The following is a 23,212-nucleotide window of genomic DNA, read 5'->3' as shown; positions in this document are numbered from 1 at the left end:
ATTTTAAAGTGAATTAATTTCAAGAAAGACATTTAGTAAAAGATGTTTCTTAGATATGTACCAAACTATAAAGATTGTATTTACAGATAATTTCCAGCAAAAAAAAGGCAAAATAATGACCCACGTACACACAAAATAAGACATGTTAATTTTTATTTATCATTTAACTCATACTTAAGTGAGCAAACAAGGTAGATGATATAACGAGTTCAAAGGAAAATTTGAAGAAGCACAAATTTGTGTTATTTAAAAAAATGCTAAAGTAAATGTAGAAATGGATACAAAACTGACTTTTTCATGGGGTGAGGCATACAGGAGAGGCTTATCCCTCCACCGAATAGAATTTATTTGCATATCAATAAAATATGAATTATTTTGCTTCACTACCTGTTATCTATAATTTTCAAAGTAATAAAATATTTCTGGGGCAGTGAAAGGTGAGAATCAATCAGCCAGGAAGGATGTACTATAAACAATGTATTTTCCATTGAAGCAAGACAATTTACAGACCAAATCCCAGGGAGGCAGCACAGAATAGATGAAAAGGTACATGGTGCAGGTCTGGATATTTGGCATCTAGACCCTGTAACTATATGAGCTTGGGCAAGTAATATGTTCCTTTTGGCCTCAGATTACTTATCTAAAGTCCTGGGTGTTCATTGGAAGGACTGATGTTGAAGCTGAAACTCCAATACTTTGGCCACCTCGTGCGAAGAGTTGACTCATTGGAAAAGACCCTAATGCTGGGAAGGACTGGGGAAAGGAGGAGAAGGGGACGAAAGAGGATGAGATGACTGGATGGCATCACCGACTTGAAGGACATGGGTTTGGGTAGACTCCAGGAGCTGGTGATGAACAGGGAGGCCTGGCATGCTGCGATTCATGGGGTCGCAAAGAGTCGGACACGACTGAGTGACTGAACTGAACTGAACTGAACTGAAGGATCTGAACAAGATACTTTCAAAGGATGCTACATGTTATGAAATTCTCAAATTGCTGATACATGAACACCCGGGACTTTAACTGCCTAAGAGTGGCATTTTGAGACAGTACCTCTTATTCATAAGGTTCTTACCCTGGAACTGACCTGCTCACCAGCCTTCGCAGAGCATAATTGAGAAGCTCCCTCTGTTTACTCATACCAGAGTAAATACCTGTTCAGAGTGTAGTCAATGAACAGGTATTCAGTGATCACCATTCATATATTAATGGCTTTGTTAGAAAGAGGATGTCTTCTTTCAGGTTCATCCTGTAATTAAGACTTCACTGAAATCCAACAAATATACTTCATTTATCATCATCATTATTATTATCATGAATAACCAGAACAGAAGTCCCAGCTTCCACTGGCTACCATATCACGTCATTAACTTCCTTCTCCCTGACCTAACTGCAGGTCTCACTTCAGCTTGGAAAGTTTCTGTGCTGTGGAAGGCATTAACATAGCTATTTTAAAAGTAATTTGATATGAGAATTTCAGAGATGCACAGTTCAATTTTATACCTTAGGGGTATTCTGGACTATCGTTTGGAGGAAGCTGGATTAATATCATTCACATCAAGTTCAATCCATTCCTTCCTCAACTACAGGGCATAGGGACAAGGGCAGAGGTTAAGAGAACTGTACTTCATGACCTCACACAAGGAAAGAACTCAGAGAGAGCCAAATATTGCCTTTTTCTTCTCAAACACTATTCCTGTATCGTCTTGATTCCCTGCAAGAGTTAGGATGAAAAACTAAGAGGGTGGACCCTGCCGCCGGCAAGCCTTGAATCTGTGGCTTAACTCAAGCAGGTTCATTCTTTTCTCTGTACCTCGGTTTCCTAATCTATTAATAAAAAATTAGAACATCAACTTTACCTCAATAAAAAAATAATAATAAAATAAAAAATTTTAACAATAAAGTTTAAATTTTTTTAATTATAATAGAATCACAGGATTCTTGTGAGGCTTAAAACTAAGCATGCAAAGCACTGAGTAAAATATCAGTAAGCAATGACACATATTGTTGCAGTTGTAGTTGCCATGATTCTAGCTGACGGCATTTAGAATTGGAAATCAGAAGTGACCACAAAAATAAGAATTATTCCATTCACTCATTCAAAAGGCAATTTCTCCCTTGTCCATTATTATTATCTTTCATTATAAAAATTATAATACAAGTTTATTAACATGTGTAGTCAGTGTTGGGAAGGATATACACCAAAGTACTAGGAGTAAACCTCTGAAGTATGGATTAAGAGAATTTCAATTTATACTTCCACCACTGCAGGGTTTTATTTAATAATATATATATCATTATTATAAACATTTTTAAAGATTTCTTTTTTGAAAAAAATGAGATGCAAGAACTGTGAGCACATTATGGACAACTTGCAAACACAAAGAGGAAAGAAAAGAGTCATCCTCCTACTATTTCAGCTATCCTTTTTCTGACTCCTCTGAAAACCCAGAAAGATGAGAATCCTGCAGAATGTTAATAAAAGATTCTAGATACAAGTATAAGGCTCTGGAAAGCTGCAGTTTTGAATATATGGAAGACCATGGATCCCACTAACTATATGCTGAAACCTCTGAACTTCCTCCAAGGGACAGCACATTTGTGAAATACATATGTGTTTAATACACAACTGCAAGGTGGTCCAAAGCCTCCTGAGATTTGCAGAGGTACAACAAACCGTAATATTAATATCCACAGAACACCACTAGCAATATCCTCCACCCATCTGCCTATTCGATTAAAGGTTCACCAAGAAGGTCTCATGACAAAAATATCTTCTGCATAGATTTCTCATGATTAGAAATTCCTTTGTAACAAGGCATTATTACCTATAAAACTATAAGCAGCTCTGAGAATTATAACACATTTTTTCATTCATTTTTCCAACAAATATTTATTGAGCACATATTATATTCTAGTCAATAGGGTAAATAAGAAGGCTCCTTTTGAACTCACAATCTGCTGTGTAGGAGAGGACTGATAGAAATGGAAACAGATTTGCAAACGAACTAATTGGTGCTATAATTGGTTAATGATGAAAATATAATTTGGCTATGAATAAAACCAAGCAATGGAATAGGAAGACTTGCAGGAAGGACAACTCTACACTGAGTGCTCAGGAAGGCCTTCTGTGGACCTGCCTGATGAGCATAAACCAGCCTTATTAAAATATGTGAGGAAAGACATTTCATGTCTGTCATGAGAATGTTCACTGAATCTGTATATTACATTTTTTTCCCTCAGATTAAGGCAATTTCTAAAAATAGGAAAAAAGCAAGTCCAGAAAATAAGATATCGCAAAGAGAGAAGAAAAGGGACCACCACAGAAGAATTATAAATAGGGAGTAGACTGAGAAATATGGGTAGAGAAGAGAGGTAAAAGGTGACACCTGACATTTGATTACAGTTTAACATAATTAGAATCTTTTTAATCACAAGTAACACACATCTAACTCCAACAAGCTTGAACAATAAGAAATTTTACTGGCTGACAAAAGTGGAAATTCAGATGTGATGTAGGACTTGGGTATGATACCTTTAGGACTCCAGCTCCATTTTCCTTTGATTCTCAAGCCCCTCAGTAGAGACAGAGACACAGACAGGTAGAGAGAGGTCAGTAGAGAGATAGATGATAGAAAGGAATAGAAATATGTACAGGTATGCATGCATTTTCTAATATTTCCAGGCTTTTCCATCCCCTTTGCTCCCAAAAATGTCTGGCTTTGCTCACTTCATTTCTTTTACTCCCCAGCTCTTTGAGACACATTCTGCTATAGTCAGACTAGTTCTTTAGATTCTGTGATAGAAGTAGGGAAGGCTAGATCGACAAAGGGCACAGAGGCTAGAAATGGAGGTAAAGTTTTTCTAGGAATTTTATAAAATTATAGAAAAGGAGAGGTCAAAAGGTTTGAGGCAATTAGATGAGTAGATAAGACTGTATCTTTAAGAGAGCTTTTGCGGTACACGTATACCCTTCTTAATGTTTGAGCAATTTAAATAAGAAAATTAAGTTGTTTGGGGTTTTGTTGTTATTGTTACTAAGTTCTTTACAACAGAACTCTGAGACTGGACTATGTGGGCCCTGGTTTCAGTAGGGTTACACATGCACCCACAAACACACACACACACACACAGAAACAGCAAAAGCTCAACAACCCTGTTTCTCATACCCCTTGAGAACAAGGTGGTCAAGAACTGTTCCAATGCTGACCTTGTCTAGGCACGTCAGAAGGAAAGGGACCGGAATTTTGGCAAGCCACTTCTTAAAAGGTCATTGACCTCTGGTTTACACTACAGTTCAAACCATGAACTCTGTACTATAAATCACTGTTATTAAAAACAGCTTGGATGTAGTTAAAAAGTTGTTGGATTTATGAGCAGGAGACATGGGCTAAAATGCTTTTCCATAGCTCCCTAGCTTGGTGATCTTTAGTACATTTCTTAGCATCCCTTTAACTTCTGTAAAAGGAGTATAATAGTACTTTACTACATTAGTTCAACTGTTGAGTTCATTGAATCTATGGGGTTATACATGTGGAATATTCCTTATTCATTTCTGTATTCTTAAGACATAGCACATGGATGGCAAATACATAGCCCCAGTGCTGCAACTCCCTTACCCATGGAAAATACAGTTAATAAATAATAGCAGTTTGTTCCACTAAACCTGGCATAGAGCACTAAATAAGTAAATATTTGTTGAGTGCACGAATGAATGAACAGAATGCTCTAGGCAGTCACTACCAACTGACCAGAGCTGACTCCTGAGATGAAGCACAACTGCTAGCCCTGGCACTAGTCTCGATTTCAGTATTAAATCACAATGCATGTCATTGATTGCTTGCCCATACCCTATAGACTAGAGACTATTTTTGTAAATAAAATTTTATTACAACATTATGCCACGCTTAGTCTTGTCTGACTCTGCAAACCCATGGACTGTAGCCCACCAGGCTCCTCTGTCCATAGGATTTTTCAGGCAAGAATACTGGAGTGAGTTGCCATTTCCTTCTCCAGGGAATCTTCCTGACCCAGGGATCAAACCCATGTCTCCTGTGTCTCCTGCATTGCAGGCAGATTCTTTACCCTCTGAGCCATTGGGAAAGCCCTATTAGAACACAGACACACACTTATTGTATTGTCCATGGTTGCTTTCACACTATAATGGCAAAGTTAAGTAGTTGTAACCATCACTTCATGGCAAATAGATGGGGAAACAGTTGAAACAGCAGCTGACTTTATTTTTGGGGGCTCCAAAATCACCACATATGGTGATTGTAGCCATGAAATTAAAAGATATTTACCCCTTGGAAGGAAAGTTATGACCAACTTAGACAGCATATTAAAAAGCAGAGACATTACTTTGCCAACAAAGGTCCATCTAGTTAAGGCTATGGTTTTTCCAGTGGTCATGTATGGATGTGAGAGTTGGACTATAAAGAAAGCTGAGCGCTGAAGAATTGATGCTTTTGAACTGTGGTGTTGGAGAAGACTCTTGAGAGTTCCTTGGACTGCAAGGAGAACAACCAGTCCATCCTAAAGGAGATCAGTCTTGGGTGTTCATTGGAAGGACTGATGTGGAAGCTGAAACTCCAATACTTTTGCCACCTGATGTGAAGAGGTGACTCGTTGGAAAAGACCCTGATGCTGGGAAAGATTGAGGGCAGGGGGAGAAGGGGACAACAGAGGATGAAATGGTTGGATGGCATCACCCACTCAATGGACATGAATTTGGGTAAACTCTGGGAGTTGGTGATGGACAGGGAGGCCTGGCATGCTGCGGTTCATGGAGTTGCAGAGTCGGACACGACTGAGTGACTGAACTGAACTGAACAGAACCCATGTGGTATACAAAGCCTAAAATATTTACTATTTGGCGTTTTACAGGAAAAAAAAAAAAAAATTGCTGACTCCTGCTCTAGACCATGAACCCCTTGAAGGTAGTGGCTGTGTGCTTCATCTTCTTATCCCAAGCAGGCTCTTGAAAAATGCTGACTGAATTAACAGGCTTGGAATTCCAAAAAGGTTGTTGGTCGACCTAAAATTATTAGTTCACTGCAACTAGCCATTCTGTTGCCTCTCAGGAATCTCAGGTGATGGAAAACAAATCAGTCTACTTTCATAAGGAGATGGGCCATGGCAAGCAGATGAGACCCAAAGACATACTGCCAAGTAGAGGCCTAGAGCACTTGGGGTGAAGTGGAATTGAAGATGATAGAAGAGTGCAGACCAAGAGGAGAAAAGCACAGAGAGAACACGAAGGAGGAAGTCCAAAGTCAAATCTGGCCTCCCACCTACTGTGCTGGAAACCAGCACTACCTAATAAATGTACCCTTGAACCACATAAGTTTGATCTGTTGGGTCTACTTATAAGTGAAATTTTCTCAATAGTAAATACTGCATGATCCACAGATGGTTGCAACCACAGATGTGGAATCTCAGATACAGAGGAACCACAGCTGCAGAAGACCATGTATAGCAAAGGGCAACTTTAAGTTATACAAAGATTTTTGACTGTGTGGAATGTCAGTGCCCATAATCCCCTATGTTGTTCAAGAGTCAGTTGTATTTTGGTTAAGAACTTCAAAGTGTTTTCTGTGGGCAGCTTACATCAGAATCACCTGAGGAGTCTGCTAACAAATAAATTCCCAGGAATCATCTTAAACTTAAGTCATGAACCCTGCAGGGGGAGAGGGGGGTCCAGGAATCTGCATGGTTAACAAACTCCCCAGGTACTTTTTACACCCACTAATTTTTAGAACTGACCTAGAGAGTATGATCTTTTCCCAAGTGAGAATTCCTGATAAGTATTTACCTCAGATGGCTCCCTTGTCACACCTATTTTCCATTGAAAGATGTTAAGATCAATGCATTCTCAATGAAGATTTGAGTTCTATCTGTTGAAAGATACTTTTACTGCATCCATACTATACCAAATGTCCTGTCAACTCAACCAAAAGTACTGGATAATGCTTTGCTTCAATGAATTGGCCAGTCAAAAATTGATTGATGATCCAAGAATCTCATGGAGACACTGGCCCAGAGAGAGACAAGGACAGGGGGGAATACGTGATGGAATGACTATATCTCTTATTGGAAAGTATCTTTACCCAAAAATAACCAAGATAAATGATTTGTGACTGTGACATAGGACAAAGAAATTCAGTATAATGGAGTTTACTATGGAAAAAATGCAACCAGTACAGTAAATCACTCTATGGGGAAAAACAAAAAGGAAACAGTGCCTCTAGAGATAAAAATCACCTTTCTATTTTTGTGAAAAAAAATTCCTTAGAAATATTGGGAAATAATTTATAGTAGGAAAAAAGCCATTATAAACCAAATAACCTTCCTACATGATAGCAAAGTATATTTTTAACATGGGCTCATTATACCTTATTTACTATCAATTCTAAGTAGGTTTTCACTTGCTGCCAAGGTTTGGCCCCAAGAGTGTTAACACTAAAGCTAACCCTTTCTTCTCAAGGCTATAAATGTCCCCGAAAGGGGTTAAGGAATGAAGGTAGACTTCTCCCTGACTCCTGCCTCTGGGACTCATTTCCTGACTTTTCAATGGCAGTTATTCATTACTTGTGTACCTGGGGTATCAAGCTATCTGCCAACTATTCCCATTCAGATTCTGCAAGCAGAATTCAGAAACAGCATATATTTCAAAGAATTCTAATTTGTTTTGTTAAAGAACTGCAAAATGAGTAAAACTGTATTGGAAAACAAAATAATCAGCTAGGAAAATGAATGATTTTTGATTCCTAACTCACACCAATATGCATTCCAGATGAACCAAAGATTAAAGTGCAAAATATGAAACCATAATGATTCTAGAAGAAAACACTGGGAAAATGTTATAATTTATGTTATAATTTTAATTTCTATGTAAAATTCAGAAGCCAAAAAGATGTATGGATGAATTTTACTCCACAAAATTTTGCATGAAACAAAATGTCAGGGTGAAAAATCAAAGATAAATGACAAACTGGAGGAAAACTAGATTGTAATGCATATCATAGGACAAAAGCTATTTTCATTAATACAAAAAGAGTCTTTAGAAATCAATAAGAAAAATCCAACTACCAAAGGAAAAATAGGCAAAGACTATACAATTCATAGAAAATAAGCTAAAACAATGTTAAGCATATTCAACTTCCCCATAACAAGAGAAATGAACACTAAAAACTATACTGAGAAACCATCTTTTAGCTATCAGATTGACAAAGATTAAAAAAAAAAACTATACTACTTATATTGAAGGTAGGAAAATAGATGCTTTTAACACCTCATTGATGGGAAAGTGAACTGACTTAACTTGTGAGAAAGGCAATTTGGTAATGTTTACCAAAATTTTAAATACATACAGCCTCCAACTTAATAATTAAAGTCTAATGATTTATCATGAAATTTACCTGAACTTGTACACAATACCCAGGATTGTTATAGTATCATTGTTTATATTAGGAAAAAAATGGAAATATTCTGAATGTCCATCAAAAGAGGGCTAGTAAAAGGAATTATGGTGAATGCATAAAGTAGAATACAGTATGAAGTGGCTAAAATTAAAGAAGTAACTTTATATAATTATGTGAATAGATCAAATATATACTAAGCAAAAAGGTGTAAAATAGCATATTGTATTCATATATGATAGAGCTTCCCTAGTGGCTCAGTGGTAAAGAATCTGCCTGCTAATGCAGGAGATGCAGGAGATGAGGGTTTGATCCCTGGGTCGGGAAGATGCCCTGGAGAAAGAAATGGCAAAGCACTCCAGTATTCTTGCCTGGAAAACCCCAAGGACAGAGGAGCCTAATGGGCTACTGTTCATGGGGTCACAAAGAGCTGGTCCTGACTTAGTGACCAAACAACCACAAGGACAATTATTATACATGCACAGAATATTTCTAGCAGGTAACAAAAGAAACAGCTAATAGTGGTTGCCTCTGGGGAGAACTGGGTGGTTGGGGAATAAGGGTGGGAGAGTGGCTCTTCAAGATATATCTTTTGAATTCTGAACCACAGGCAAGTACTACCTATTCAAAAGATATTTTTAAAAACCTGTGAGAAAATTAGATAGATATCCAAACCCTCTCATCATATTCTAAAGAGGTCTTCAAGGCAGATCTACTGCACCACGCCTATCTTGCATTAAGGAAAAGCCTAGAACCTTGGCAAATAGATGTCTAGGTAGAGGTCAGGGAGCAGCAGGCAAGGTTTAAAGGAACTCCCACAGTGATTCAAGCTGGATTTCCCTCCAACCGTCAGGATGCAAGGGTGGTGGCTCAGACAGTAAAGAATCTGCCTGCAATGCACAAGACTCAGATTCAATTCCTAGGTCAGGAAAATCCCTTGGGAGAAGGGAATGGCTACCCACTCCAGTATTCTTGCCTGGAGAATTCCATGGACACAGGAGCCTAGTGGGCTACAGTCCATGGAGTCACAAAGAGTCAGACACAACTGAGCAACTAAAACACACAGACACACAGACACACACACACACACATCCCATATCTGATTTTGTGGGTGGAGATTCCTCCACACTATATAGCAGGATGCAGCGTAAATCGCCTGGTGTATAGAAAACATTCATTATATTAGTCCAACTACCTAATGTCCTTTTTGATGTTACTATGAGGAAACATCTTTCTTTTCTCTTTTTTTGTCCCTCAAATTCTCCACTGGTTTTTTATTTTAACATTTTATTTATTTATTTATTTGCCTGCGATAGGTCCTCGTTGCAGCATGCAGGATCTTTAGTTGGGGCATGCAAACTCTTAGTTGTGGCATGTGGGATCTAGTTCCCCCAACAAGGGATCGAACCAGGCCCGCTGCATTAGGAGCACAGAGTCTTAACCACTGAACTACCAAGGAAGTCCCACTCCTTTGTTTCTTATGCTCTATCTTTGCCCTTTTTTCCAATCTCTTTTTCCTTTCCTGCTGCCCAAAATATAGACATAACAAAAGCACAAGCAAGGATGATTCAGCTTGCTCAAAATCATTCAAAGATGAAGATGCTCTCTTGAGCTTACCAAAACCATGCCCCAAAATCTAAAACATTTTCTCCAACTGCCTGTCTCCTCTGGCCAGATTTCTCCATGAGGCCTGAAGAAGACATGAACACTGAGGGAGATGATGAAGCTGAATCTCTGAGACTTTACAAGAAACTTCTAGAGAGGGCTAGTTCTCCATCAGCTAAATGTGGAACTGATCCTAACTGCAACAGTACTTTTGAACAGGAGTTCAGGGAACTGGTCCTTCTTGGGTCCTCACAAGGAGGTAGTATGGGGATTGGTAAGAAACCCCAGCATCATTAATCATCAAAGAAATGCCACTTGGCTGTCATAAGACATATAATGAAAAAATGGAGCAAGTGACAGGGGCACTGAGACCCTGGTGGTATAGGGAGTCCCCTGCAGTGCTTAATTTAATGGGCAAGGAAAGGCCTATTTTCTCAAGAGCCTAAGAGTTTCAAAAACATTTTTCAATCGTATGTTTTCATTTCAATGATAATTTCAAAAGAAAAACAAAGTGTCTACCAACTACAAGACCAAAATTTCTCTTTTGCAGTGACAATTTGCAGTTGAAAGTTTACTAGGTCAGAATTTCCCAAATAGGGGTTGTTTTCTCTACAGTTCAGAGAATTTTTCTCCTTTAAAAGGGGTTCATACATTACACATGTTTAAAAAGCTGTGGTTTTAAGCACTGTCTTTTCAGAAAAGTGAAATCCAATGTGAATGTTCCCATGCTCTCCCATCAGTGTCTTCGCACCAATTAACAACCAGACACACCTTTGGAAAGCAGGGTTCTGGAAGAGCACGGAAGGCCTGGAGGAGGGGTGGTAGAAAATATGGAATAGCTGGGTGAGACATGAGGAACAGGACACTGAGCAAGAGAAGGGTAGATGCCAACGAGCAGAGGAGGACCTTGCAAAAAGCCTCTGAAGTACCATCTAACATAATGTCAGGTGTCAGCCTCACAAATGGTCTGTGAGTATCCTGTGGCACCACCCAGAACTTAAGCTGCATCTACTAGGACAGCCTCCCACTCCTACCCACTGTGTTCTACTGCTAATGTCTGTACCAGCATTCCATAAACCCAAAATGCTTACTAGCCTAGGATTTCAGCTCTCCTCTCTCTAAGCCCTACTCATTCTTCAAGGTTTACCTTTTCCCTGACCTCTCCCAGTACATCTTACCATCTGTGCTATATACTTCATCACTTATCTATAAACTGCTTGAAATGCTCACTGTTGATCAACCTACATTCCCCTTGTCTCCCAAAGAATTCTGCAAGACCCCATATGGGTAAGCCCTAGGAAAGCATCAGCCCATGATAATTTGTTATTTTCATTAACTACAAAGCACTTTGGGGCATATTCTCTTATTTTACTTACATATCCATCCTATAAGGCAAATCAAATGGGAATTACTATAGATTTCTATCAAGAAAAGGAAACATGAATCCCAGAAAACTTTGCTGAGTGATTATGCACCCATTAGTCAAATTCACAAGCATATTAACAAACTCTCTAATAGGCCGATCTCCATACTGACCTGGGAGTCTCTTTGATACTACATGATAAGCCTTAAAATTTTTCTTCAAAAGAATGGCATACATCCTGGTCTAGCATCCTTACCACCTTGCCTTCACAATACTCATACGGGTTACAATTTTGTAGTTATTTTGTGATCATGATCTTGCTGCAAAGTAGGTGTTTAATAAATATTTGCTAATGGATTCTACATCCTCCACTAGACAGTAAGTTTCATGAGAGAAATAACACATCTGTTTTGGTCATTAGCATCCCCTCAGCTCCCAAATAGTGTCTAGCACACAATAGGTCCTCATGAAATGTTTACTGATCAATGAATGACTCAGTCAATTAGTCAATGTCTAAATGCTCTCCTATGAAAAGCATTTGTTATACCCACAAACAGATTTCATTTAAAAATCTACTTTTTGTCAACCCCCACAAACCAGGGCAGTGAACCCAAAACAGAATAAAATTACTTCCAAGAAAATGAACTGTTCCCCAGTTGCAAATTGGCTCTAGATGCTGCTGCTTCACTCCCATTTACACTCTTTTCAGGCAGCTATTTCAGGTGATGGCATTATCATCGATGGAATTCAATAAAGTGACTGGCTTTCCCCCCCTCGACGTTTATTTTCTATAATCCGTCTTACAGCGGGAGACCATTATCCAGTCAAACAACGTTCAATTTCATCGGCATTACCGCTTCAAGGAAACATGCAGAGCGCTTGCACAAACGGGTGTGTAGTAAATTTAGTCTTTTAATAGGTTCATTCTTTATTAGGTATTTATTTCGGGAGGCAAAGCCCTAATTAGATTAAGTGGGAAAGCTAAAAAACTACGGAAACACACAGAGAAATTCCAGAATTAGATGGATTTGGTTTAGGTTTCTAGTTTTCCTTTTATTTTCTTTTCTTCAGATGGCTGGAGAAATCCACACTGCAATCTCCAGTCCCTCAGATAAGAATTTGCGAAATGAAACCCAGCCAACATTTTGTGTAAGGAAGTCACATTTGTGTTTCTCCTACGCAAAGTTATTGTGGGACTGGAATCCAGGAAAAAGCAGCTCCCGGAGCCAATGGTGAACCCAATTTACTGTGGCAGATGAATATAACAAAGGTGGTGGTCTAGATGTTTGGCCTCAAGGCACGATTCAATTTTCAGCTGTTTCAAAGCTATTATGTCAAAGGCTGTTTGCATAAACATAATGTCGCCAGGGTAATCTTAAGGAAGGCAGGACTGGAGACGTCTGCCCTCTACTGCCCAAAATGGAAATAGCGTCTGGACATCTCTTCAATCCAGAATTGGGCTACAAAAATGTCTATGATCCCACCAAATAATGGACCATCTCAGAACTTTCTGAAATGTTTTTCTCAAGTTTTAAAACCACATGTGATTATTCAGTTTTGTTTTGAGGGAGAAAATGAAGTAGATTGAGGATGTGATGAGTTGATTGATGATGTGGGAACCTAGAAGAAAGCTATTTCCCTTCTTAGAATCTAAAGGAAAATTCCCTTCACCCTCCCATCCACCCACACATATATATTTATATCATCACATTGATATTTAGTATGTTTTTTAACATAGAAGAAACAGACAATGACTCACAGGAAACAAATCAATACATTTCAAAATGGACTAAAAATGTCACTATAATATATGTATATATAATGTTTATGAGGGGAAGAGTGGGAGAGGATATCTTTTCAGTTTCAAGTAAAAGTCTAGCTCTATCTTTAGGTTTCTTCTCTTTTTGTTTTTGTTTTTTTTTAACAAAAACTATGCCAAGATCTATGCTATGTACTTCATACCCTCAGAGAACAACTGTCAACATGTAAATGTTTTTCCTTCCAAACACAAATAATTATTAAGTGAAACAAGGGATAGGCCACTTTGGAGGAGAATATTTTAAGTAGGGTGCAACAGTTGAGGGCCCCCAAACAAAGGGAAAAGTCACTGCAAATACATAGAAGGTATGTTCCAGGGGACACTGGCCTAAACCCAAACTTGCATAAAGTCAGTCTTGAACCGTACTTGGAACAGAAAACCGCCCATTAGATGACCCTGGACCCAAACGGCACAGAATAAATCCTCAACTGGATTTTCTAAACTGATGTCCCTATATCCAGTGCTGTCCTTAAATGCTTTATTCTACAAATGGCCAAACCTTGTTCAAGTCACTGGACATAAGATGTTCCTTCTGCATGCCCAGGCCCCCAGTAAGGCCGTGTACCAAGAGAGGACAACATGAAGATATACGTGAAAGGTACAGTCTAGTGCAGCTTATAGCTCAGGAAGAGAGACTGACGTTCATTAGATTCATTAGACAATACCATCAAGTGATTAATTACAAAATGAAGATTTTTTAAAATGATGTTTATAAGGCAGGTTTAATAGAGTACCTACACAAAGTCAGTTTCTATAATGGCAAAATATTTGTCTATAACAATAAAAAATATCTACTACTTACTGGAGTCTTTCCTCATTTCAGGCATTATATGAGGTCTTCATATGGTTTCCTCATAGAATCTTCACTACTCCCCATAGGACAGACACATTATTACCCCATTTTACTGATGAATGAATTGAAGCTCTAAGATGCAAGTAACTTGTCCAAGGCCATATAGCCAATAAATGACTAGTATCTAAGTACAAGGCCAACACCCTTCACAGTTTCCTACTTTTCTAATTACCTAAATATTCTAGAAAATTCAGTCACTGGGTTTATGTTGAGGATCAACAATGGCCACCTTAGGCAGAGCTGCTGTGTTTATGTGATTAAAGTTCCAGGAGCAAAAAATAAAATAGTTAACTCCTTTAAGCTATAGAGGGAATAGGAGGTGACTGACCAGGGTAGCTAGTAGTAGTTACTGAGGCCAGATTGCTTGGGTTCAAATCCCAAGGGTCACCAATTACCAAATGTGTGACCTTGGGCAGGTTTCATCTTCCCACACTTCATGTCCTTAACAGTTGGATAGGGATGATAATAATAGTATCTTACATCATAGGGTTGTTCGTGAGGATTAAACAAGGTCACTCAGTATATATGAAGCAGTTAGAACAGTGTCTGGCACCAAGTAAGTAATGTATTTTGGATTCAGAATGAAAGCTCAGGTGATGGTTTGCCTCAAAGTGTTCTTGAGAAGATTCAATGAGATAATAGTTTTTAACTGCTCAGAACAATGCCCCAAACTGAGTAGGTACTTCTTAGCTCCTCAGTGAAATGTCCTGTTGACTGTCCAGGAGTAAGAGGAAGGGGGCTTCACAGCCAATGTCATCCCTGCAGCAACAATCATGGCTTTGAGATGAACCATGCATGGGTTGCCATCTAGGTGTCTGAGGCCACAGCATTTATCAGAGGCTCTGGTCTAACTGAAGAAGGGTCTTATATTGCACATTCATTTGAACTTGTCACAAACACAAAAGCTTAAGTGTAGGGACTCTACAGAACTACTCTATGTGGAAAAAAAAATTAAGGCAAAAAGTTATTTGGTTTCTTTCCACATTACCAGTGGTTTGCCTCGCCTACCCACAAGGAAACGGGAATTCAGGGATTGAGTAACTTCTCTGTTGGTGTACTAAAGGATAGGAAGGCACAATAGAATAGTAATTTAGGACATGGAATCTGGAGGCAGGCAAAACTGTTTTCAATCCCAGCTCCACCCTTTCCTTATATATGACCCTGACTGAGTAGCTTCAACTTTCTGAGCCTATTTTCTTGCAGGTAAATGGGAGATAAAAATAGTATTTTCCCGATAAGTCTTTTTTTTTTTTTGAGGAATAAAGCATGATAATGTTTTAATGATTAACAAGTGTTAATCATTAAAAACTAACATAAAAATAATAAAAGCCAGCACTTGGTGAGTGCTAACCATGCCAAGGTCTTTCTATGTCAGATTTATGTCTCAAAAGAATCCAGAATAAGTATTGCTATTAGTCCCATTTTATAGATGTGCTATGCGATGCTTAGTCGTTCAGTCGTGTCCGACTCTTTGCGACCCCATGGACTGTAGCCCACCAGGCACCTCTGTCCATGGGGATTCTCCAGGCAAGAATACTGGACTGGATTGCCATGCCTTCTCCAGGGGATCTTCCCAAACCAGGGATCGAACCTAGGTCTCCCACATTGCAAACAGATTCTTTACCATCTGAGCCACCAGGGAAGCCCATCTTATAGATGATGTTTGAGATAATTGAGTCACTTGCTGGCATAGTTAGGATTTTAAATCAAGTCTTATACAGCCTAGGAAAGAACATTCCATAAGTGGTAGCTGTTATTTCATGTCATCGATTCCTCAATGGTTCAAACCATTATTTCTTATATGCTTACCTTTATGAAGCCAGGGCCTGTGAGAAAAGATCAAGCAGGAAAAGTCATGAATCTCATCCTCAGAGAGCTTTTAGTGTCATTGTTTAAAAAAGACACAGACACCTGATGAGTTATTACCCCATCTCTAAATTCTCCCAAATATAACCAGAATCCTCCACATACAATATTCAATGTTCCCTTTATATTTGACTTCCCCAAATAATATCTCTATTACATGAAGTTAACACTATTCACCATTGGCACATTTGTTAGGAATTCTGAAGATGATGTATTGGAAATATGATGATGAAAAGCATATATTTACTATTCTAAGTACTCAGCATAGACCTCTGTTATTTTTCCTAACATCCATAGATCCTTCTTCAAGTAACAGCATCCCAACCTTGCTCTGGAGGCCCCATCTCCAGCTCTCAGTCCTTGTGTTTTGGAGAGAACTGATTCCACTTCAGGCTCCAACTGGCATTGATGGGAGGTAGAGGTGGGACTGATATTAACTCAGGCTTAGTCAATCAAAAAGCTGACTTCTCCATCAAGCAGTTGCTTTGTGGGTTGTGGCGGAGGTTGACTTGTAACCAAATTAGAGCCAGAGAGGATTTTCACAGGATTAATGGGAGGAAGGCATCATGTTTTCTTCTGGGTCTGCTAGCAGTGAGGAGATTCTGAGTCTGGAGCTCCCATGGCCATCACAGGGAACCTCAGAATGAAGTGAATAAGTCATGAGGCAGAGCTGAGAAATGGAGACAAATCAAGTCTTCATGACATCAGTGGAGCCCTTGAGCCATGTGATTCCTGAAGCATACCACTAGAGAGAAATCATTTTTCACTCTTCCATGGAAATCCCTTCTCTACTTAAGCCAGTTTGAACTGGATATTTGTTACTTTCAGTCAAATTAATCTGGACTGATAGAGGGCTCCATAAATATAAATTCATTCATTAACAGTAGTAGAAGAGAAGAAATTGACTCTATAAATTCTTCCACACTTCTCATCCTTTGAGTCATTGGCACAGCCTTGTGAAATGTTTCTCCAGAGTTAGAAGTGGTTTTGAAAAACTAAACTGAGCAAAATCTGCCTCAGAAACTAGGAATGAATCAAATAAATTTCACTAAACCTTAATTCCAACAACATAAAACATAATACTGGCTTTACCATCCAACAAGTATAAACTCTATGTTCATAAAACAAGATCACTCAAAACCCAGTCCTGTGTGTGCCACAAGTAAGTTAAGATTAGGCTGAACCAAAAGTAAGTTAAAATTCCCAAATAACTGATTTGAAAAAAACAAAGCCTAAAACCCAAAGACGTTTCCTTTTCAGGAAAGCAGACACTGTGAGTAAAAGCAGCATTTTTTTGTAGTAGGACAATCGTTTGAGAAATTCATTTATGTTCTTTTCCTTCCCATCTTTTCATCCTTCCTTTTCCTTGCATCCAGTCAGGTACCAAAGTCTGCGCTTCCCTGCCCCAGGGAAGGTCTGTGACTATAAAAACCTTTTCTTCCTTAGTTTTTGTTCTCAAAAGCCTGCAGTGGCCATGGCAACCTGGTGGCCCATGGACATTTTACTTTGGCCTTCACAGAATAATTTTAAATGCCTGAGGCAACACTTGACAGGAAAGAGATTGCTCATAAAATCTTGATTTCTAGATTTTCTTGAAAAATCAGAAGATTCAGCAACACAGGGCAACATGAGTGATGACAGCAAGCCAGAACTAGGCAGCAGCCCCCTCTAGACAGACCTACCAAGCTATTTTACTCACCTCCATTCTTATCTGGCCTCTGCAGTCACTTGAGTTTGCAATTCCTGGCCTAAATCTGCAAAAGAGAGCATGCCAGGAGTCCTAAAGAGATGGGGAAATAGAGTTGGAGATTAAAGGGAATTCCTCTGAGAAAAGCAAGAATAAAAATAATTTCTCTAAAAATTAAAGATATTTTCAAAAGTTGAAGAGGAAGACAAAGAGCTGCATTCTCTCAACAAGCAGCAGAGACCTGAGGGGGCTGACTAGTAATGTTCTGGAAAAATAGCGAGATTTCCGCAAAGAATGGCTGTGTAGTTCTCTGCTTTAACAAAGATGATCTTGTTCCATTTGTGGATTAAAAGCAGCAAGGCAAGAATCATACCACGTGGTTCTCAGCAACCAAGGCACACTGAGGGCCAATGACCCAGGACCCTCCCCAAGAGATGTCCCCAAGACTAAGTAAGGTTGAATTTCTAACCCACCAGAGAGAGAGAACCTCAGTTGTTTTAAAGTAGGGGTCCCCAATCCCTGGGATCTATGCCTAATGATCTGAGGTGGAGCTAATGTAATAGTAAAAGAAAGTGAAAATGAAGTCGCTCAATAGTGTCCAACTCTTTGTGACCCCATGGATTGTAGCCTACCAAGCTCCTCCGTCCATGGGATTTTCCAGGCAAGAGTACTAGAGTGGATTGCCATTTCCTTCTCCAGGGGTTCTTCTCAACCCAGGGATTGAACCCGGGTCTCCCCCATTGTAGGCAGACTTACTGTCTGAGCCACCAGGGAAGTCCAATAGTAAGAGTAATATGTGCTAAGTCACTTCAATCGGGTCTGACTTTTTATGTCAGGCTCCTCTGCCCATGGGATTTCTCAGGCAAGAATACTGCAGTGGTTTGCCATTTACAGGGCACGATAAATGCAATGCGCTTGGATCAACCCAAAACCATGCCTCCTCCCCGACCTCCGGTCTATGGAAAAAATTGTCTTCCATGAAACTGGTCTCTGGTGCCAAAACGGTTGGGGACCATAGTTTTCAAGGAAAGAGAAGTGCAATAGTTCTTGAGCATATGAGACTGAGAATTGTACAATTTCCAAGTGTCCCAGAAAGTCACAGACATACCTAACCAAATTCTTTCATCCCTTGGTTTTGCTCTGTTGTTGTTTTTTTTCCCATACATCTGGCTGAGTTTCTCAGATGGCCATTCTTATTTGCCCTGTTCCTAGAGCTCCCCTAGCCTTGGCCTACAAATACTTGGGTTTTATAGTGCCATTAGCCCCAAGATGTTTGGAAATTTCTGTTGCTCTGACCGGAACACTGTGATCCTGAGATGAAGCAGCAATTTCCAGATTCCTCACATACTAGAAGAATCCAAGTGGATAGCTTTTTAGCTAACAATAGAGTTCAGCTCAGGCAATTCTGCAGAATGGGGTGATAAGACACTCCCTCTGGTCTCTATAAAGCTGAGAAGAAAAGTGGAGCCTTCTCTGGTTGTTCAGGAGGCAATAATTCCACAGGGTCAGTTCCCTGGTGGCTCAGGCAGTAAAGAATCCATCTGCAATGCTGGAGACCCGGGTTCAGTCCCTGGGTTGGGAAGATCCCTGGAGAAGGAAATGGCAACCCACTCCAGTATTCTTACCTGGAAAATCCCATGGGCAGAGGAGCCTGGTAGCTACAGTCCATAGGGTTACAAAGAGTCAGACACAACTGAGCGAGTAACACTTCCCTTTAAGAGCATCAGCTTTAAAGTCAGAGAAACCAAATTCAAATCATGGCTCTGTCACTCAGAAGCTTTTTTCTTTTTCCTTGGGCAGCCTCAATTTCTTCAAAACAACAGTACTCATCCCACAGTTTTGTTGGGAAAGTTCAATGAGATAATGCATAGAAAGTATCTAGTTCAATATCTGTTCACAGTAAAAACTCAACTAAGGATTAGCTATTAAAAAGAGTATCTTCTTTGAAAGCTGCTAAGAGAATATATCTTAAAATTCCCATCACAAGAAAAAAATCTATAATTATGTATGATGATGGATGTTAACTAGACTTATTTTGATCCTCTCATAATACATACAAACATCTAATCATTATGTTGTACACACAAAACTAACATAACAGTGTATGTCAGTTATATCTCAATTTTTAATTAGTTTAAAAAGTTATTGCTCTTAATGAAAAACAGTCCAGGTTTTCTGAGAATTTGGAGCCTAGATAAGGAAACCTGCTAAACCAACATGTGTCCAGTGATTTCGTCCTTGAATATGTACTAAAGAAAGTGTAGGACGCAGTGCCAGCACATGGCCACTCCAACCTCTGCTAAATGCAATATAAATACTTATCAGCCCCTCACTGTGCACAGGGGAAGAACCAGAGCTTCCGTATGCTCAAGGAAATTGGAAGCTGATACATACAAGGTATATGAGAAAGGAATTTCACAAGGTCAGTTGTCAGCTATTCCAGAGAACAGGAAGGAACCAAGATCAGTCAGTGGAGCCAAATAATCAGGACCAGAGACATCAGACAAAACTGTGAAGAAAAGCATGGTTTTGTTCATCCATTACTCTCCTTTTTGGTATATTAGAACGAATCCTTCCAATTAGGAACCCAATGTTTCATGTTGCCTTTAATTCCCAGGGTCTCCAAGTAAGCTAAATTTCTCTCTCAAGTACTCTTATATACTCTGAATATTTAGGAAACATACCCCCTGCTCAAAAACTTTCACGTGTTCCCTTGAAACAAGTATTCTCTTTCCACTAATCCAAAAAACTAATTTATTCAAAAGTATTATGAAAGAATAGAGGGTTCCTTCACTACCATTTTTATCAAATGTGCATTTTTACTATGCTCTTAAATATGCCAAGACAAGCATTAAGTCTACCCCCAAGAGTAACCAAGACATGGTGTGGAGCAGACAGGACTGGAATTAAAGTTCAGTTATTAACTGTGAGGTGCTCCACAAACAAGACAAGGGATGAGCATTACTGTCTAGGCATCGTTTCTTAAACCAAGGCAGGAAGGTGATTCTTTGCAATTCTATGGACTGTAGCCCACCAGGCTCCCCTATCCATGGCGAGTCTCCAGACAAGACTACTGGAATGGGTTGCCATGCCCTTCTCCAGGGGATCTTTCTGACCCAGCAATCAAACCCACTTTTTATGTTTCCTGAATTGGCAGCCAGGTTCTTCTACAGCTAGCACTACCTGGGAAGGTGATACCCCTTCCTGTATAGGCAAAGACTCCTTCTTCCTTCTTCCTTCCTCCCACCTCAATCTCTCAGCCAGGCTAAGCCCCAGGCAAACAGAGATTGCAAGGACGGCAAAGGTGGCATAATATGCAGATCTTTCTGTGGAGAGAATTCATGGCCCAAAGAAAAAGACACTTTTAAAATCACCTCTGTCTGGTGCTCTCAAAATATACAGATATCTATGAAAAGATATTGGAGAATTTTCTTTTGAATTTACATTTGAGCTCCTGGAATGCATTTATTTCTTTATCATGTCATCTGGATCTTCTCAAATCCTTGAAATCTAAATAGGATTACCTCAAAATCCCTATTCTGCAGTGTGGGGGAAGCTCTACAGCTGTAATTTCCTCAATACTCAATTGCCTCTTTCTCCCTGACTCCCATGTCCAGGGGACCATCTCTGTTTTCCACTGAAGAAACTCCAAAGTAAAGTTCAACCCTTCCTTGGGTTGCCTCCAATGATCCACCCACAGAGAGCTAGGGATGAACAATGAGGATTTTTCAGAACATTTCAGAAAAAAGACAGCACATACCCTCCAGTGAGTTACATTAGAAACCACATTAAATGCCCCCTACCTGACTGTCCACTAGATGGATCCAAGCTTCCCTTGACCTTTTTACAACTCATAACTGATGCCCAAACATTGTTATGCCCAACCTTGTTTGTGGCAGTTGTGCTGCTATTGTAATTAAGTGATTTAATTTAATAGAAACAAACAGACAAAATGTAAGTATGAAAACACAGTTTTCATTTCTATCAAAACTAAGTTAAGGAATCTCCAATAATGTTCTCCTTAGTGGCTATATCAATTTACATTTCCACCAACAATGTAGGAGGGCTCCTTTTTCTCCACACCCTCTCCAGCATTTATTGTTTGTAGATTTTTTGATGATGATCATTCTGATGGTGTGAGATGATACTTCATTGTAGTTTCGATTTTAATTTCTCTAATAATGAGTGATGTTGAGCATCTTTTCAAGTTTTTCTTGGCTATCTGCATGTCTTCTTTGGAGAAACATCTGTTTAGGTCTTCCACCCACTTTTTGATTGGGTTGTTTGTTTTTCTGATATTGAGCTGCATGAGCTCCTTATATATTTTGGAGATTCATTCTTTGTCAGTTGTTTCATTTGCAATTATTTTCTCTCATTCTGCAGGCTGTCTTTTCATCTTGTTTATAGTTTTCTTTACTGTACAAAATTTGGAGCTCAACCCATAGTCTGTGACAACCTAGAGGGGTGGGATGGGGTGAGGGTAGGGAGGAAGCTCAAGAGGGAGGGAATATATGTATACTTATGGCTGATTCACGTTGCTGTATGGCAGAAGCCAACAAAACATTGTAAAGCAATTATCCTCAAATTAAAAATAAGTTTTTTAAAAACTAAGTTAAATGTTTTGTATAGGCTTGATAAAGGTGTTCTTATAGAGAAATTATTCTCAGGTTCAATCTTTGAGAAAAAAGATCACTATAAGACAGGGAATGGTAGTAAACCTCTGGAAGGACTCCATGCTGAGATTACTTCCCAAGTTTCTTTTAAGTTGATAAGATACAATTTTTTAAAACATGGAATTCACAGATGATGCATTTGGAGTGTCTGGCGCAAGAAAAGCAAGGAACTCCAAAAGCAGCCACTTGGCCAGAAAACAAAGACCTTGGCCAGACATCAAATGATGAGTCAATGAATATATTATGTGTCTTAAGTTAAAATAAAATGTATAAATGTGTTTTTTAATGATACCCTGATTCAACTATTTTTTAATTAACTGTGCAACTGTTCCTATTATATCAGATTAGAGAACTTCTGCCAGTCTTTAAAATTCACAGTTTACAGGGATATTTTCAAAGTTCTGAGTGTCCCCTTACCTACTCCTTTTTCTACCCAATACCCAGCTGCCCCTATAATTTCAAATATCCTCCCCCATCATGTTTCATTTTCCTAAATTGTCTTTTTTCTGGGAACATAAACATGTTAGTTGCTCAGTTGTGTCCAACTCTTTGCAGCCCCATGGACTATGGTTTGCCAGGCTCCTCATCCATGGGATTTTCCAGGCAAGAATACTGGAGTGGCTTGCCATTTCCTTCTCCAGGGGATCTTCCCAACCCAGGGACCAAACCTGCGTCTCCTGCATTGACAGACAGATTCTTTACCACTGAACCACCTGGGAAACAATTAAACACATGACAAGATAACAAACCACTCTTCAAAGACAATGGCAAGAAAACCACCGGGAAGAGATATCTGCAACAAATATAAGAAATAAAAATAGAAAATTAGCAAAAGACATGAACAGACATTTCACACAAAAGGAAACAATGAATAGCAATAAACATACAAGATATTCAATCTTATAAGTAATAAGAAAACAATGTAT

At 39.2% G+C, this 23,212-nt stretch overlaps 1 protein-coding gene across 18 annotated transcripts in view; it reads right to left on the bottom strand.

Moving 5' to 3' along the window:
- LOC145510122 (uncharacterized) overlaps nucleotides 1–23,212 on the bottom strand; it is an 838,825-nt gene that overhangs the window by 618,346 nt on the left and 197,267 nt on the right. For 4 of the 18 annotated variants that reach the window (XR_014056717.1, XR_014056706.1, XR_014056703.1 and 1 more), the window contains exon 3: nucleotides 17,626–17,706. The exons of 2 other annotated variants lie outside the window; for them this stretch is intronic. The gene's annotated coding sequence lies outside the window, so the exon portion shown is untranslated. Of the gene's footprint in view, nucleotides 1–12,298; nucleotides 15,887–17,578; nucleotides 17,707–21,566; nucleotides 23,080–23,212 lie in introns of those variants that run through there. 12 more of the 18 variants (XR_014056698.1, XR_014056699.1, XR_014056714.1 and 9 more) reach the window with 5 other exon arrangements.

This window comes from Giraffa tippelskirchi, chromosome 6, assembly GCF_054371585.1.
Source record: "Giraffa tippelskirchi isolate mGirTip1 chromosome 6, T2T-mGirTip1v1.2.pri, whole genome shotgun sequence".
Lineage (NCBI taxonomy): Eukaryota > Metazoa > Chordata > Mammalia > Artiodactyla > Giraffidae > Giraffa > Giraffa tippelskirchi.
This window is presented reverse-complemented; position numbering and strand designations above follow the sequence as displayed.